At 51.3% G+C, this 14,480-nt stretch overlaps 1 pseudogene across 1 annotated transcript; it reads right to left on the bottom strand.

Annotated features, from left to right (window-relative positions):
• Positions 1–539: 539 nt before the first annotated feature.
• Positions 540–934, bottom strand: LOC309837429 (bolA-like protein 3; annotated as a pseudogene). The gene has a single exon. The product of its transcript is annotated as a bolA-like protein 3 (transcript).
• Positions 935–14,480: the final 13,546 nt, after the last annotated feature.

Genomic DNA, 14,480 nt, shown 5'->3' on the forward strand with positions numbered 1-14,480 from the left:
AGGTCTGCTGGGGACAAGTTCTCTTAGTTTATTTTCACTGGAGAATGTCTTGATTTCCCTTTAATTAAAGAAGGGCATTTTTGCTGGGTATAAAATTTTGGGTTAGGCAGCCTTTTTTTCAGCACTTGAAGAACATTGTGTCACTTCCACTGGCCTCCATAGTTTCTGATGAGAAATCTACTATTATTCTCATTGCTTTCCCCCAGTATTAACATATCATTTTTCTCTGGCTGCTTTCAAGATTTTGTCTTTGTCTTTCGCTTTCAGAAGTTTATTTATGGTGTGTCTTGTATGGCTTTTTCTGTATTTATACTCTTTGGGTAAAATTAGCTCCTAGAATCTGAAGGTTTATGTCTTTTGTCAAACCTGGGAAGTTTTCAACCACTCTTTCTTTGAATACTTTTTTTTTTGTAATGAAAAAATTTTTTAATTGTCTGTCGCCTTTAATTAACATCTAAATAGATACCATATTCTTCTATAATTACAATATGGAAATGTCTATGAATAAAATAGATAAATTTTTTGTCATATGCCTAGGAAAGAATGGTGGCAATAAGATTCATCCAAGGTTTCAGCAGCAATATCTATGTAGCCAGGACGTGGTCAGTGTCTGGGGACAGAGGTAAATATCCACAATCCATGCATACATTTGATCTTTTCTTTTAGTGTCTGATTTACCATCTGGTGCTGCTGGACAGTTCTCTTCTTAAATTCTTCCGATTTGACTTGAATTTCATACATTGTCCTACAGTCTCCTGAAATGTCAGTGACTTTGATAGCTGTAGCTCGAGGAAACTTTTCTTTGAGAATTTGGGTCTCTTTGATCTCCCCCCTCAGTCTGCAAGGCAAACATTCACTGGGCACAGTGGAGAAGAGGAAGCCGGCAGGTTCCACAGAGCAGAGGTGCTGCCAAGGCTGAGCTCCATGCTGCCATGCCCGGCTGATGTGGCCTGCTGTCTTAGGTCGCCGTGTCATTCTTTGAATACTTTTCAGTCCTGTCCTCTTTCTCCTCTCCTTCCAGGACTCTGGTGAAATGAATGTTAGGTCATTTGTTATAATCCCACAGGACCCTGAGGCTCTACTAGTTTTTCAGTTTATTTTTCTCTCTATTGTTCAGATTGGGTAATGCCTATTGTCCTTTCTTCCAGTGCACTAATTATTTCCTCTTTCTTCTACATTCTGCTCTTAAGCCCAACTACTGAGTTTGTTTTTTTGGTACTGTATTTTTCAGTTCTAAAATTGCCCTTTGGTTCTTCTTTATATCTTCTGTTTCTCTGTTGAGATTCTTTCTTCCCCTCATTTATTTCAAATGGGCTTGTAATTGCTCATTGAAGCATTTAAAAAGTGATGAGTGCTTTAAAATCTTTGTCAGATAATTCTGACATTTTTTTCATATTGTTGTTGATATCTGATTGTCTTTTTTTTTTTTTTTTTTTTTTTGCAGTACGCGGGTTTCTCACTGTTGTGGCCTCTCCCATTGCAGAGCACAGGCTCTGGAGGCGCAGGCTCAGCAGCCATGGCTCACGGGCCCAGACGCTCCGCGGCATGTGGGATCTTCCCGGACCGGGGCATGAACCCGTGTCCCCTGCATCGGCAGGCGGACTCTCAACCACTGCGCCACCAGGGAAGCCCCTGATTGTCTTTTTAAATTCAGTTTGAGACCTTTCTTTTTTGTGGTATGATGATGACTTTTTATTGAAACCTGGGAATTTGCATTATCTTAGGAGATTCTGGATCTTACTTAAACCTTTTGTTTTAGATGGTTTTCTCTGCCACTGCTCTAGTAGGGGAGGGGGGATGCTGCCCATTAGTTTTGAGTTCACATATTTTGCAGTTCTGTTTGGTGCACACACATTTAGGATTGATGTATCTTCTTGGTGAATCAACATTTTTATTATGATATAATGTCTCTGTCTCTGATAATTTTCTTTGCTCTGAAGTCTATTTTATCTGATATAGTCTACCTCCAAGTTCCCCACTCTGTTGCCTTTGGAGGGAATAGGATCCTTACTACTTTTGGGTGTGGGTAGGAAAACTGGCTCCCCATGTGGGCACCACTGATACAGTGATGACGTGGCCTTGTTTGCTAGGTGATGATGAAAGTCTTGATTCCCCACTAGGCCTGCTTTGACTCCATCAAGAATGGGAGGGCTGTTTTTGTTACTGGCAAGAGAGAGGTGAAGTTCAGGCTCCCCACAGCCTCCACTGACACTGTTGGGAGAGAGAGCCCAGTGGGGATGAAGATCCTGTTTCCATACCTGTCCTTCTCTGACATTACCTCAGTGGGGACTCTGGGGTTCCTTGTTATAGCCTCTTGAGGATGGAAGTCTAGACTCCTCCATTTGGTCTTTGTGGGTATGGGTATGAGTGGGGCCAGAGTTTTTTGTTTTCTTTCCTTCTAGTGTTTGGGTGGAGTAGACTGGTTATTGTATAAAAGTTTTTGGTCTTGCTAAGCTGCCCCTTGCTTTGTCCTTTGACTAGAGAGATCAGGCTTTTGTTGGGGCTTTTGTTTTGTGTCTGTGCTTGTTGTAGCTTCCAGATTTTTGACTTCTTCTCTTCCAAGTCTAACATATATGAAGCAAAAGGAAAACCAAGGGAACTGACTACATTTCTTGGGTCTTGAGGTCCTAACCCAGTCTGCCTCTGGGACCAGTGAGCAGCCTCCCTTCTCTGATCACTTCACCCCTGCGTTTGTTCTCTGTCATTTGGCACATGGCCTTTGGTGCTCATTCATTTATTCATTTACTCTTTCATTCAACAAAACTGGCTCTGTGTCTGTTCCTGCAGATACGGTGACTAAAAGATCTTAAGTTATAGTTAATGGAAGAGACGGTAATCACAGTGTCTGGGTAGACCCTATAATTTCCCCTGGCTGGCCTTGCCTTGTCCTGGAGGAGGAGGTTCTAGGGGACAGGGTCTGAGCCTTGCTTCTCCTGCCCAGGATGAGATGGGGCTCCTGGTCACAGTCCCAGTGGGAGACAACTGGAGGTCTGGCCCCATCAGGACACACTTACTCATGTACTGAGCGTCTGCCACTGGGCACACAGTGAGCCCACACTGGGCAGGGATGTGAGATGAGAGAGGTGAGGCCAACTCCTGGCAGCTCCAGGCCTGGGCAGGACTGGGACAAGGCTGTGGGAACAGTTAATGCCTTGAAAGCTCACACTCGAATGGAAGATGCAGGTGCTAGTGGTGGTGGGGGATCAGGATATGGCTTCCTCAAGAAGGAGGCTTCTGAGGGCTTCCCTGGTGGCACAGTGGTTGAGAGTCCGCCTGCCGATACAGGGGACACGGGTTCGTGCCCCGGTCCGGGAAGATCCCACATGCTGTGGAGCAGCTGGGCCCGTGAGCCATGGCCGCTGAGCCTGCGCATCCGGAGCCTGTGCTCCACAGTGGGAGAGGCCACAACAGTGAGAGGCCCTGGTGAAATGAATGTTAGGTCTTTTTGCGTACCGCCAAAAAAAAAAAACAAAAAAAAAACAAAGAAGGAGGCTTCTGAGCTGGACCTGGGCAATGATTGAAAAAAGTGCTAGTAGAAGGGCAGCCTAGGAGTGGGCTCTATTCCCTGCCCCCATCAGGTGGAGCAGCTGGAAAAGGGACCTGGGGGACCCAGGTTCCCACCAGAGCCACCGCCCTAAGGCTTTCCCTCCCCTCCCCATGGACATTGTCTTCTTCCTGCCATGACACCCTGATCTTTCCCCCTCCCCTGCGGGCACTGCTCTCCTGCCCACGATGCCCGTCTGGGCCCTCCATTGTCTTGGGAAGATGTGTGCTCACCCGGGTGGGTTATTATTAGCCTGCGATGAAGTGAAAGGCCCTGAATGGGAGATGCTGAGCTCCTGCCTGACACCATGGCCGAGGCAAGAAGGAAATGATTCATTATGGCTACAAGGCGTGCTCTAATTTCATATAACGAAATAAATGACAGTCGTATTTTGGGCGCCACCACGCGCAGATAGCATTGTTCCCTGACTGCCTCTCACCCGGGCTGCAAGGGGAATTAGAGCAGCCTTTGTGCAGAGAGATGAGGGGCCGGGGGTGCTTGAGGGGTGGCAGGTGCCGTGGCCCTGGGAGGATGAGTGAAGTCACTGCTCAGTGGCTGGGGTGGCTGGGGACAGGGGTTCCAAGACCTCCCCCACAATCAAGGGGCCCCGGCCTGCTGATCCCACTTCTGCTTCCTGTGCACCACATACCCCACCTTCCATCCTCATGGCTCTTCCAGACCCTGCCTATCTGTCCAATTCATTCCCAGCTCTGGGTCCCCTCCTCCAGGAAGCCCACAGCGAGCTCTGCTTTTCCAACGCTGTGTCTATGCATACGTTCTCCCCCTCTTCAGGCTTCTGGGCTCCTTACACAACCACACAAAAAACAGCTTTAGATGAGGCTTCCTTGGATGTGATGGTGGCCCCCAGTTCAGAGTAAATGTACCTTCACCTTCTGGGGTAGGGAATTCCCTCAAGAGCCGAGCCCCTTAGCAGGGCAGCTGTCACGGTGTGCGCCCTTCAGGGCGGGACTGGCTGCATGATTTGTGGGGACCAGGGTCAGATGAAAATTCAGGGCCCCTTGTTAACAAAATTAAGAATTTCAAGGCACAGCCGCAGATTCTTCAACCCAGTGCAGAGCCCATCTGAGTGAGGGACTCTGTGCATTGCACAGGTGGCAGCCTCTGTCCATGGCTAGAGAGAAGAGACCCAAAGTTGGAGCCTGGTGTCCCCCTGGTTACAGCACTGGTCCTCTTCTACCTCAGCTGTGGCCAGGACAGCTTGACGGGGCGCGGGGAAGGCCACTGGTTCAGCCAGGATGCAAGCACCTTCGACAGGCATCCAGAAGTGGTGACAGAATCTTATTTCCCCAATGTGTTTCATTTGTGGTCTGGAACCTAAGATAAAAATAATAGAAGAAGAGGATAACATTCAAGGGCAATTTCATCTCTGGGCGTCTCACCAGGAGAGGAAGCCTCAGGATCGCTGGACCAGGGAATTCTTTTTCCTGCCATATTTGCACACAAAATGGTCTCGTTTAAAAACACACATGAAGGGTCATGTCAATCATAGACACTTGGAAATAGGTGCTGCCTTGACAGGGAAACAGAACTTTTTCGTGGAATTTAATTCGTTCAAATACCTTTTTCCACTGGGTTGACAGCGGGGCCATGGAGAGGGGAACTCACATCCTCCTCCAGCTCCCGCTGCATGTGGATGGGCCCCTCCATCCGCCCCCCAGCACCCCTGCAAAGCTCACTGTGTAGAGTGTGCCAGCAGTGAGCCGCCTGAGTTGGACAAGGTCCTCTCTCCCTGGTCTCTCTATTGTTCTCCAAGATCAAGTCTCACAGACCAGAAGAGGGGTTCTGGGCATGCCAATTCCCGGGAGGGCAGATCCCTGAGTCAGGACCTGCACTGGGGTTTTAGCCTGCCCAGGATCCCTTACTAGTTGGCTTTCCCTGGGGACTACAGAGGTTGCAAACAGATGGTCCATGGGCTGTCTTCAGGTCGAGGTAGTTCCCTCCTTTCTTTCTTTCTTTTTCTTTCTTTCTTTTTCTTTCTTTCTTCCTTTCTTTCTTCCTTGCTTCCTTCCTTGCTTCCTTCCTTGCTTCCTTCCTTCCTTCCCTCCTTCTTTCTTTCTTTCTTTCCTCCTTCCTTCCTTCCTCACTTCCTCCTTCCTTCCTTTCTTTCTCTCTTTCTTCCTTTCTGTCTCTCTTTCTTCCTTCCTTTCTTTCTTTCTTCCTCTCTCTCTCTCTCTCTCTCGTCTCTCTCTGTCTCTCTTTTTCTTTCTTTCCCTCTGCATTCTTTTAGCAAAACCTGAATTAGGTTCCAGCCTTTACAAATCGCAAGTTTGCACGTAAAATCCAAATTTCTGACTTCTCTTGAAAAAAAATCCAGAGATTCCCACATGAACACGACTGGGGTGCCGAATAGGGCTGCTCCTTTCAGGCGAGGCCATGCTCTGTCGTTTGCCTTGGTCCCCACAGCTCTGTACCTTCTCCTAGCCCTGCTGTGAGTGGCGGTCCACATAAAGTTGGATTTTCACGGCTGTATTTCGTACACCTGGCTGGCATCACTCCTTTGGGTTGCCTGCCTGGCTCCCATAGGCATTTTGCCTCTTTTCTCCTCAGGAGTTTCTGATGGCGCTTTGCTGATCATAGATGGCCCAGTGACGGGGGATGGAGAAGGGCATAGATGGGAAGTGTCCACGCCATGTGTTCCCACCCCTTCCCTGGGCTCTGTGGAAGTGCTTGACTTACGCTGATGATCAAGTTATTAGCCTAGACATTTCTTATTGCTTATTGAGAGCAGAGTGGGGGCAGAGAGAGGAGGGGTAGGGAGAGGGGACAGTGGTCAGGTGCACAGAGATCTTGCCGACTGCCCTTGGCCCCTACTTGCTGAAACATGCATTTGCATCATTAAGATCTTACCTTTGAAAAGCACGCTCCCTAAACTCTGTTTCTTTCCTCCACCTGTTCCCATGATTGGCAGCTGGAGCAGCCTGTAACAGGGCACACCTGACCCTTCAAAAGGGATGAAGCCTCAGCTCTGCACGGCAGCCACTTCCTGGAGTCCAGCTCACGCCCTGCCCAAGGCCTGCCTCCCTGGCTGGGGGGAGGCTGGAAGGCAGGGATGTTTCCTGAGTGACTCCACTGAGGAAGGGCCGCTGAGCTGGCGCTCTTGCTGCCTCGACAGGGCCTATGCCCTGTAGGACGTCTGTAGGTCCGAGAGCCGAGAGACAAAGTCAGGGCCCAGGGGCCTCTTGCTTATTGTCCTTGGGCCCATGAAGAAGACCGTGCCTCCCGCAAACTCTCTTTGTCCCTCAGGCCATTCTATAGGGCGCCGTCTCTGCTTCCCAGCAGGTGTTGGCTCGCCTATGACGTTCTGGCGAGGCAGGGACAAAGTTTTCATACTAATAGGAAGATGGTGAAAGCAAGGACAGGGGACTGCCACAATGTCCAACTACGGGAACAACCCACCTTTCCAATACTGCCTTATTAATTGGCCGTTCGGTAGGGTTGGGGCCCAGTTGAATTAGATAGAGGGTAATGTATGCAGTAGTGGGAATATGCAGCCTTCAGCATCAGGTTAAATGTTGCTTTGCACACAGTCCAGGGCCACTGCTTTCCGGAAAGCCCCCCTCCACCCCCGCCGTGTGGTGGATTGGAGTTTAGCTGCACCAGGTACAGAGGGTCCCTTTGCTGAGAGTTTCTGGAGCTGGATTTATGCAATGGGACCGCCTGTCTCAGGGATGTCCTTGCATTCTGGGACCCACCTGTGGCCTTCACTTGGGAGGGGGAGGTCTGGGGGTATAACCTTCACCTAAGAATAGGCTCTGTTGCCGACCTGCTGCATTAACAAGGGTACCCCGGATTTAAACTCTAGGAGAGTCCCCCATATCCCTGAGAAGAAATTCTCTTGATCTGTTATGTCATTTCCTTTGGAGACTCTGTCCTGATTCTCAGAAAGGTTGCCATATGGAAAACCAGGCTGAAGAAAGCCATTCCGTCTGAAGGTCAAGTGGATTGGGGAGGCGGCAGGTGGCCTGCTGGGGAAGGACAAACACTGAACTTGCAATGCCAGCCACGTGGATCTGGGACCTTCCTACCCAGACTCTGGGATGGTGCCCTTTGTCCACAGTCAGGGCTTGGGTTTCCAAAAGCACACAAGTGCCTGAGGGCTCCCTCCTGCCTCTCCTGCAGACCCGGGAGCCTGCCTGCTGGCCTCTCTTCTGTGGCCCGGGTCCCTCTGTAAGTCAGAGCCTGCAAGAAATCACCGTCCACACCTGCCTGCCTCCATGGTTCTGAGCGGAAACCACTGGGGTAGTGAGGTGTTTGCCAGTTTGAGCAACTCTCCAGCAAGAAAGGGGTCCTGAGGGAGACTGAGGAGCCCTATGAAGCCAAAAAGGTCCGCAGAGCACCTCGGCCCTGATAGGGGACTGGCCATTACTGCCCAGCCCTCAGGCAAGAGGGGAGCCCAGCAGTGCAAGGCAGCTCCACTCTGTCCTGGAGGCCCCAGGCTTTGCACTGTGGGCTGTTCGTCTCCCGGGCCCTTGGGCTTTGACAAACTGATCCCGGTTTGCCCAGGACTTTCTGGGTTTTGCTACTGAACGTCCACATCCAGGGAATCCCTCGGTTCCACGCAAACAGGATGGTTGGTCACCCTACCTGGGCATGGTCTGGGAGCCAGAAGGGTCATTAGGGGGTAAAATCCGGGCTGGGTGGGGGTGGTCCAGATGTGAGGACACACCTGTAGAAGAGGTAGTTGCCTCTGACAGATGCTTCGTGCATGTCCTACGCTTTCCCTGCATAGGCAACCCTGTGACATCATTGTACACATGCACATGCAACACGGCATATGCACATGAGGTCCCCATTGTGACAGCAGCTGTGTCAAGATGGCTTTTCTAGTCACGGTGCTGGCTGATGTTGAACGAGCGGGTGTGTGAAGAGGCTGTGCTGGCTTCTGGGCTTGCTCGTGTACCCTGTTAATGAGGTCGGTCGTCCTGCCACCTCAAGATCAACGCTCCCTCTTTAGACGTCTCGTCCACATGCCCACCTGGGACAAGGTATCAGATCCAAGTAGCAAGATATAGTGAAGCTCTGCATCTTGCAGAATCCTGGAAAGAAAAGTGTGGACATTTCTGGGTCTTGCGTTGGCATTGTGGGCTGCAGTCATAGCAATCAATGTAGGACCACCTTGTAGAGTCTAAACGCTGAAGCAGATTTACTCCCTACGCAGTTGTTTCGTCTTTCATCTTGTACTCATGTGCCCTATACACGTGCCTATGAATGTTGGTAGATTGCCATATCCAAGGACAAAAACAACAGCCCCGCAATCGGCCTGGTGTGCACGGCCAGATCTTGTGACTCAAAATTGCAAGAGTGAAGGTCTCGACACCCCCCTGCTTGAGCTCCTTTGGAGTATCTGAGACCACTTATACATTTTTCTGAGATCTTTGGTGGAGGTGTTTTTTCTTTCTCTTTTTTCTGTGTTCAGGGAAGAAGCTTGTGGGAGCTTTTGGATGCCCCATAATGATGGGGATTATAATGAAACACGTGAACGAGTTGGCGCTAGAGCTGGGAAAGGTGAGAAGGTCCCCCGCTACAGGGCGTACAGTGCGGGCTGGGGCTGTTGGCTTCTGGGGAGTTTGACACTCTGAAAGTTGGACTCCCCTCAATCCCAGCACTCCATGGCATTCTCTGGAAAGAGAGTGGAGCGGGGCAGAGTGCCATATGGCAGTAGGACCCCTATATTAGTCAGCTCAAGTTCCCATAACAAAATACCGCAGACCGGGAGGCTTGAACAACAGAAATGAATTTTCTTGCAGTTGTGGAGGCTGGAAGTCTGAGATCAGGGTGCCAGCACGGTCAGGTTCTGGTGAGAGCGCTCTTCGTGGCTTGCGGACACCACCTTCTCCCTGTGTTTTCACGTGGGAGAGAGAATGATCATTAAAACAGAAATCTGGTCCTGCCACTACCCTGCCTAAACCCTTCCAATAGCTCCCCATTGCATTAGAATAACCCCCTACCTCTCATCACAGCCTCGGCAGACCTCCATGATTCAGACAGGCCTGACCTCTGACCCCACGCCACTTCCTCTGACGCTTGGGAGCCTCCAGCCACTGACCTTTTAGTTCCTTAAATTTGAGCCTTAACACTTGCCGTTCCCTCTGCTCGCGAAATGCAGTTTGTCACTGGGGTCTTGACTTCCTGATGGCTATCTCTCCATCAAACCACAGTGTTGCATTTCTTCAAAGCTCTTACGTCCAGAAGGCTTCATCTCCTTGTTAGAACATCAGCTCCATGAGGGCAGGCATCTCACCTCTCTTGCCCAGTGTTGCATCTGCAGCACCAGAGCAGCGCCTGGCCCGTAGGAAGTGCACCGCCAATATTCGAGGGATGAACGTACCTCTCGGAGCCTTTCTCTTGGAGGCAGTGTAGGGGCACACAGAGTACCTTCAGAGGCCCCCCTCCCCCTCCGCCAGCATTCAAGGTCATCCATTCTTCCGCCCATGCTTTCCTCCTTGGCTTCCCCGACCCTCCTTCCCTCCCTCCCGGCTGCATGCTGTGCAGTCACTGGCTCCAGTTACCTCGGACCACTTTGCAGGCTCAAAGCACACTCACGGCTCTAGCCTCACGCTTTTGCAAAGGCCTTCCCAGCTCCTTGAAATATCCAAATCAGGATCTTCCAGAGGGTTCTAAAAAAGTCCTGTTTCAGGAATCTGTCCCTTCCCCCCACCCATACACACTCGCATCCCCTAAGGTGGCATTTGCTTTCTGAGGAATCGAGGTTGGTTCATCATTTCACACTGCTCCTTGGATGATATGGGCCGTCCCGGTCCCCTGGCTGCTGAGCCGGAATTGGGTAAAGAGGCTTCAACAGTGTCCCCTGCGTGTGTGGCTGTTCCCTCTCCTGTGTTTCCCTGGCACTCTTTTCACACGGCACCAGGGGCTCAGAGTCTGCTCCATGGTTCATATTAGTTTACTCATTCTTTCACTCACTGAGGCGTCCACGACGTTCCGGGCACTGTGATAACTGCTTAGGACGCAGGGAGACGTCCCCGCCCACAAAGGCGAGGCGGGTCCTACATTTCTTGGAGGTGGCGCCCATGATGAGTCCTGTGCACGGGACTGCATGGATGAGACATTGTCATCCCATCGTCGTGCGAATCGATTTTCGATTGGAGAATTTTTAAGAAGCACGCAGACCACTACCATAATAAGAGGTATTATTTTCAAGTCAAATTTTGAGAGGCTCAAGAAAATCGCACATTTGAAGATGATTTTAAAAATCCTGCAAAACAAGGGTGGGGCATTGCTGTCCTGGCTTTGGACCATCTCCCTGGAAACTTTTGGCTGGGAGACACGGGCCACCAAACAGTGTGTGGGACAAGCTGAGGGCTCTGCCTAGTCTGCGGCCAAGGGGAGGGGGTTCAGAGGAAAATTCTCAGGGGACAGGAGTGAGCACTTAGGACAGGAAGCCATGGCTGCCCACCAGCTGTGCACCCGCAGGACTTACGCGTGCCTGCTCTATGTGTGCCTTGTCCACTGGGGTCTGGATGCTTCCGGGTCCTCTCTGGAATCCAATTCCATTTGCTTTTGGAATCTTCCACAGATGTTCTCTTTCCTTGGAAGGATGTTTCCTCATTTCCTTGAATCTTATCTGTTCTTCGTGAAGCCTCCTGTGACATCACCACACCCTCCTGAGGCTCACTGCCTTTGCAGTCATCACTCTTCCAGGCTGGCAAGTGTACAGACCAGAGACTTGGGGGTTGGGGGACCAGGGCTCTAGCCTTAACCGGGGCTCCCCCCACCATTCCTCTCAGGCAGTTCTGGAACTTCTGGGTCCGGCTCTATGCAAACCAGGGCTACTGCCGTCTACCCTGAGGGCTTACACAAAGGTCGTTTATCATTCCCTTTCGTGCCCCGGTTAGAATACAATTCCCTTGGGATCCCCTAGAGCCCCAGAGCCCACTGTGCTTTCATCCAAGCTGTTAATAAATATTTGTGTTGGATTTAGAAAAAGATAATAAATGTGAAGATGACTTAAAAAATAGAAAGGCATTTCTTTCCCCCAGAATTCAACTTCTGGGAAAGTTCATTTGGATGATTAAATGATTAATAATAGGCAAGGACATTTTTTGGGGGAAAAAGAGAGATGGAGAATTTGTATTAGATATTGAAACGCATTTTAAAGCCACGAAATAGATCAAGATAACAAAACATAAAATCCAAACGCAGACCTGTCATAGCCCAGACTGTCTAGAAAATAGGGCTCGAGGCAGGGATGAAAGTGCCGATGTTTTATTTGGGAGGCGCAAACTGGGCAGAGAGAGTGAGGCGGGGGGAAGCAAGGCAAGGAGGGATGGGAAGCCACGTGCGGTCCTGCGTGGTGACGGACAGACACAGCAGGTGACTCTGTAGGTGGCTTTGCTTGGCTCTGTGGTCTTCTCCAGATGGGCTGTGCCTGCAGAAACTCCGTCTCTGAGTAGCTGGGAGTGAAGGCGAAGAGGGCATTTGTGTGCCTGGCTCCCTCCCATCTCCTGTTTCCCCCTGGTCACAGTTCATCCCCTGGGTGGTATCTCCTCTGCATTTCCACGATGCATCTTCTGGGTTGCACCTTCGGCAGCTTCTCACCACGCCAGCCCCATACCCAGAGGTGAGGTGTTTCCTGCAAGTCTGCAAGTGGCCGGAGATGCCAGAAACACGAGGTATGTGGCTTGGCGGCTGGCTGCACGGTGGTGACCAAGGCGGGGGTCAGGGGCTGGGTTCAGGCACAGGAGGTTCTCACCGCAGGAGCAAAATTTAAGGGAGTGAAAACAAACGGCAATCAGGCTAAATTATATTTGAATGCAGTATTGAAAAAGTCAAAATGAATGCAAAAACTTGTGATGAAGAAATAACTAGAAGATGTGGGCCCTGTATGTCTAGCCTGCAAGATTCCTAGATAGGTGCTGTTGGTACAGATTTATCACAAATAAGGATATGTAATACAAATTCCAATTTGCATACGGCTAGTTTTCACCAAGCATTATAAATGCTTGAATGAATAAATGTGCCTGGCTCTCTCCCGTTCAAGCATTTATTGAGTACTTATTGCATACAGGTACCGTGCAAGCAAGAGATCACCCATTGCTTTGCTGCTGCTTCTCTAGCAGGGAGAAGACTCAGATTAATTATTGCACAGACAATTTATTGATCAGAATCTTGATAAATATCTTGAAGAAAGGGAACATATAGTGAGGGACTCACCCGTCTTGGTGGTCAGGGCAGGCTTCCTGGAGGGGGTGGCATTGAAGCAGGGATGTGAAGAAGGAGGGGTGAGCAAGATGTGGTTGGCCAGGAGGGGTGGTGCCCTCCCTGATCACTTCCTACAAAAGAGACCCCTGTTTGCCAGTTTTGGAAGGATACCATGTTGAAATGATGATAATACTCTGGAGAAACACATGGATGGGAGGTTGGAGAAACGGCCACTGTGAGTCTGAATGGAAGCCCTCAGCGGGCATGCCCGGTGGGCGACAGGGGCAGGAGGCTGGCTCCAGGGGAGGGGCGGGGGCGGGAATGGACACGCGGAGGCTGCTCCCACGGAGGTATGGGCACGAGGCCACCAGGCAGAGACACGGGAGCGAGGAGGTCAGAATCTCAGGGCATCCTTACGTTTAGGAGGCCCGGGAAGGGATGGTCAGGGAGGTGGGGGAGGAGCAGGGTGAAGCAGGGGAGAAGGACCCCTCAACTCCAGAGACAAGAGGAGCTGAGCTGGCAAGGGGCTGGGGGGAGGGCCTGGGGATAGAAGGACAGGGAGGGCCCCGCTGAGCTGTCTGTGTGCCTGCCCCCTCTGTGCAGTGTTCCCAGGCTTGGAGCCGCCCTGGGGGAGGCCCGTGGAGCAGCGCTGAGCAGAGCCCATGTGTCACAGGATTGTCCTCCTGTCCCCTCTTGGTGGCAGTTGCGGGAAGCCCTTTGGGAACGTCAGCGGTCATGGCTGGCCTGCTCCCGGGTGTCTCTGGCTGGGGACAGATGTGGACTCTGCCCTTCTGGGAAGAAGGGATACTCGGGTTCCATGGTGGGCTGCAGAGAGCTTCCCACTGGCCCAGCACCCAGGCCACCATCCTGGCCACCTGCAAAGCCCTGTGGGCTGGCCTCAGCGCTAGAGTCTTTCTGCCACACCAGGTGGAAGACATCCTCTCCCTGTTTGACTCAAGCGACCTGCCGCCCGCCCTCAGGTGCCCTCCCCTCGGCGGTCCTCCCTGCAGTCATTAGGCAGCAGCTGGACCTGGTCTCCTCCTTCTCCCAGGCCAGGGGGCTCTTCCTGGGAGAGATGCTTTCCAACATGCCTCGTGGTGGCAGCAAGCGAAAATGGTGATGAACCAGTAGGTGATGGGGGCGAGTTCTCAGCCCACCAAGTCAGATGTACCAAAGGGGGGACATACTCTAACTTTTTTATGTTGCTATAAACGTCATGCCAGTGGTAGAAACTCAAGCTAATCAATTCTGGAGAAACAGTTAATTTGGAGTTCCTCAGTCAAGTCAGGGATCTCCCGCCTTCTTATCTAGGGGATAGAGGAGCTGGCTTGCTTGCAGGCAGTGGAGATAGCCTTCGATGCTGCTGCCTAGAGATTTCTCACTGGTCCATGATGTGCCCACACCTGCCAGCGCCTCATCCTGCAGAAGGTGCCCCCGTGCTGCTTGCTTTCTCTTCCAGCTAATTGCACTTTCTTCCCGGGTGCGTGGGAAACGTGGGTGGCCTTCCAGAGCTGCTCCGGAGCCCCTGGGAACTCGGAGGGGTTGATGGAGACCTGCCAGCTCCAGCCCCACAAGCCCATCTCTGTCCCATCCTTTTTGTTGGTGCTCCAGGGAGTTCAGCAGTCTGTTGGGTCGTGCTTAGACTGAGCTACGTGGGACCGGGGTCTTGCTCAGATGCCCACGTGGGCCTCAGGCTCTGTACTGTTGCCCGCTCTGACTCTCTCCTCTTCCCTAGACCAATTTTGACTAGGTGAGG

The sequence above is a fragment of the Grampus griseus genome, assembly GCF_964374135.1.
Source record: "Grampus griseus genome assembly, chromosome: 19".
Classification (NCBI taxonomy): domain Eukaryota; kingdom Metazoa; phylum Chordata; class Mammalia; order Artiodactyla; family Delphinidae; genus Grampus; species Grampus griseus.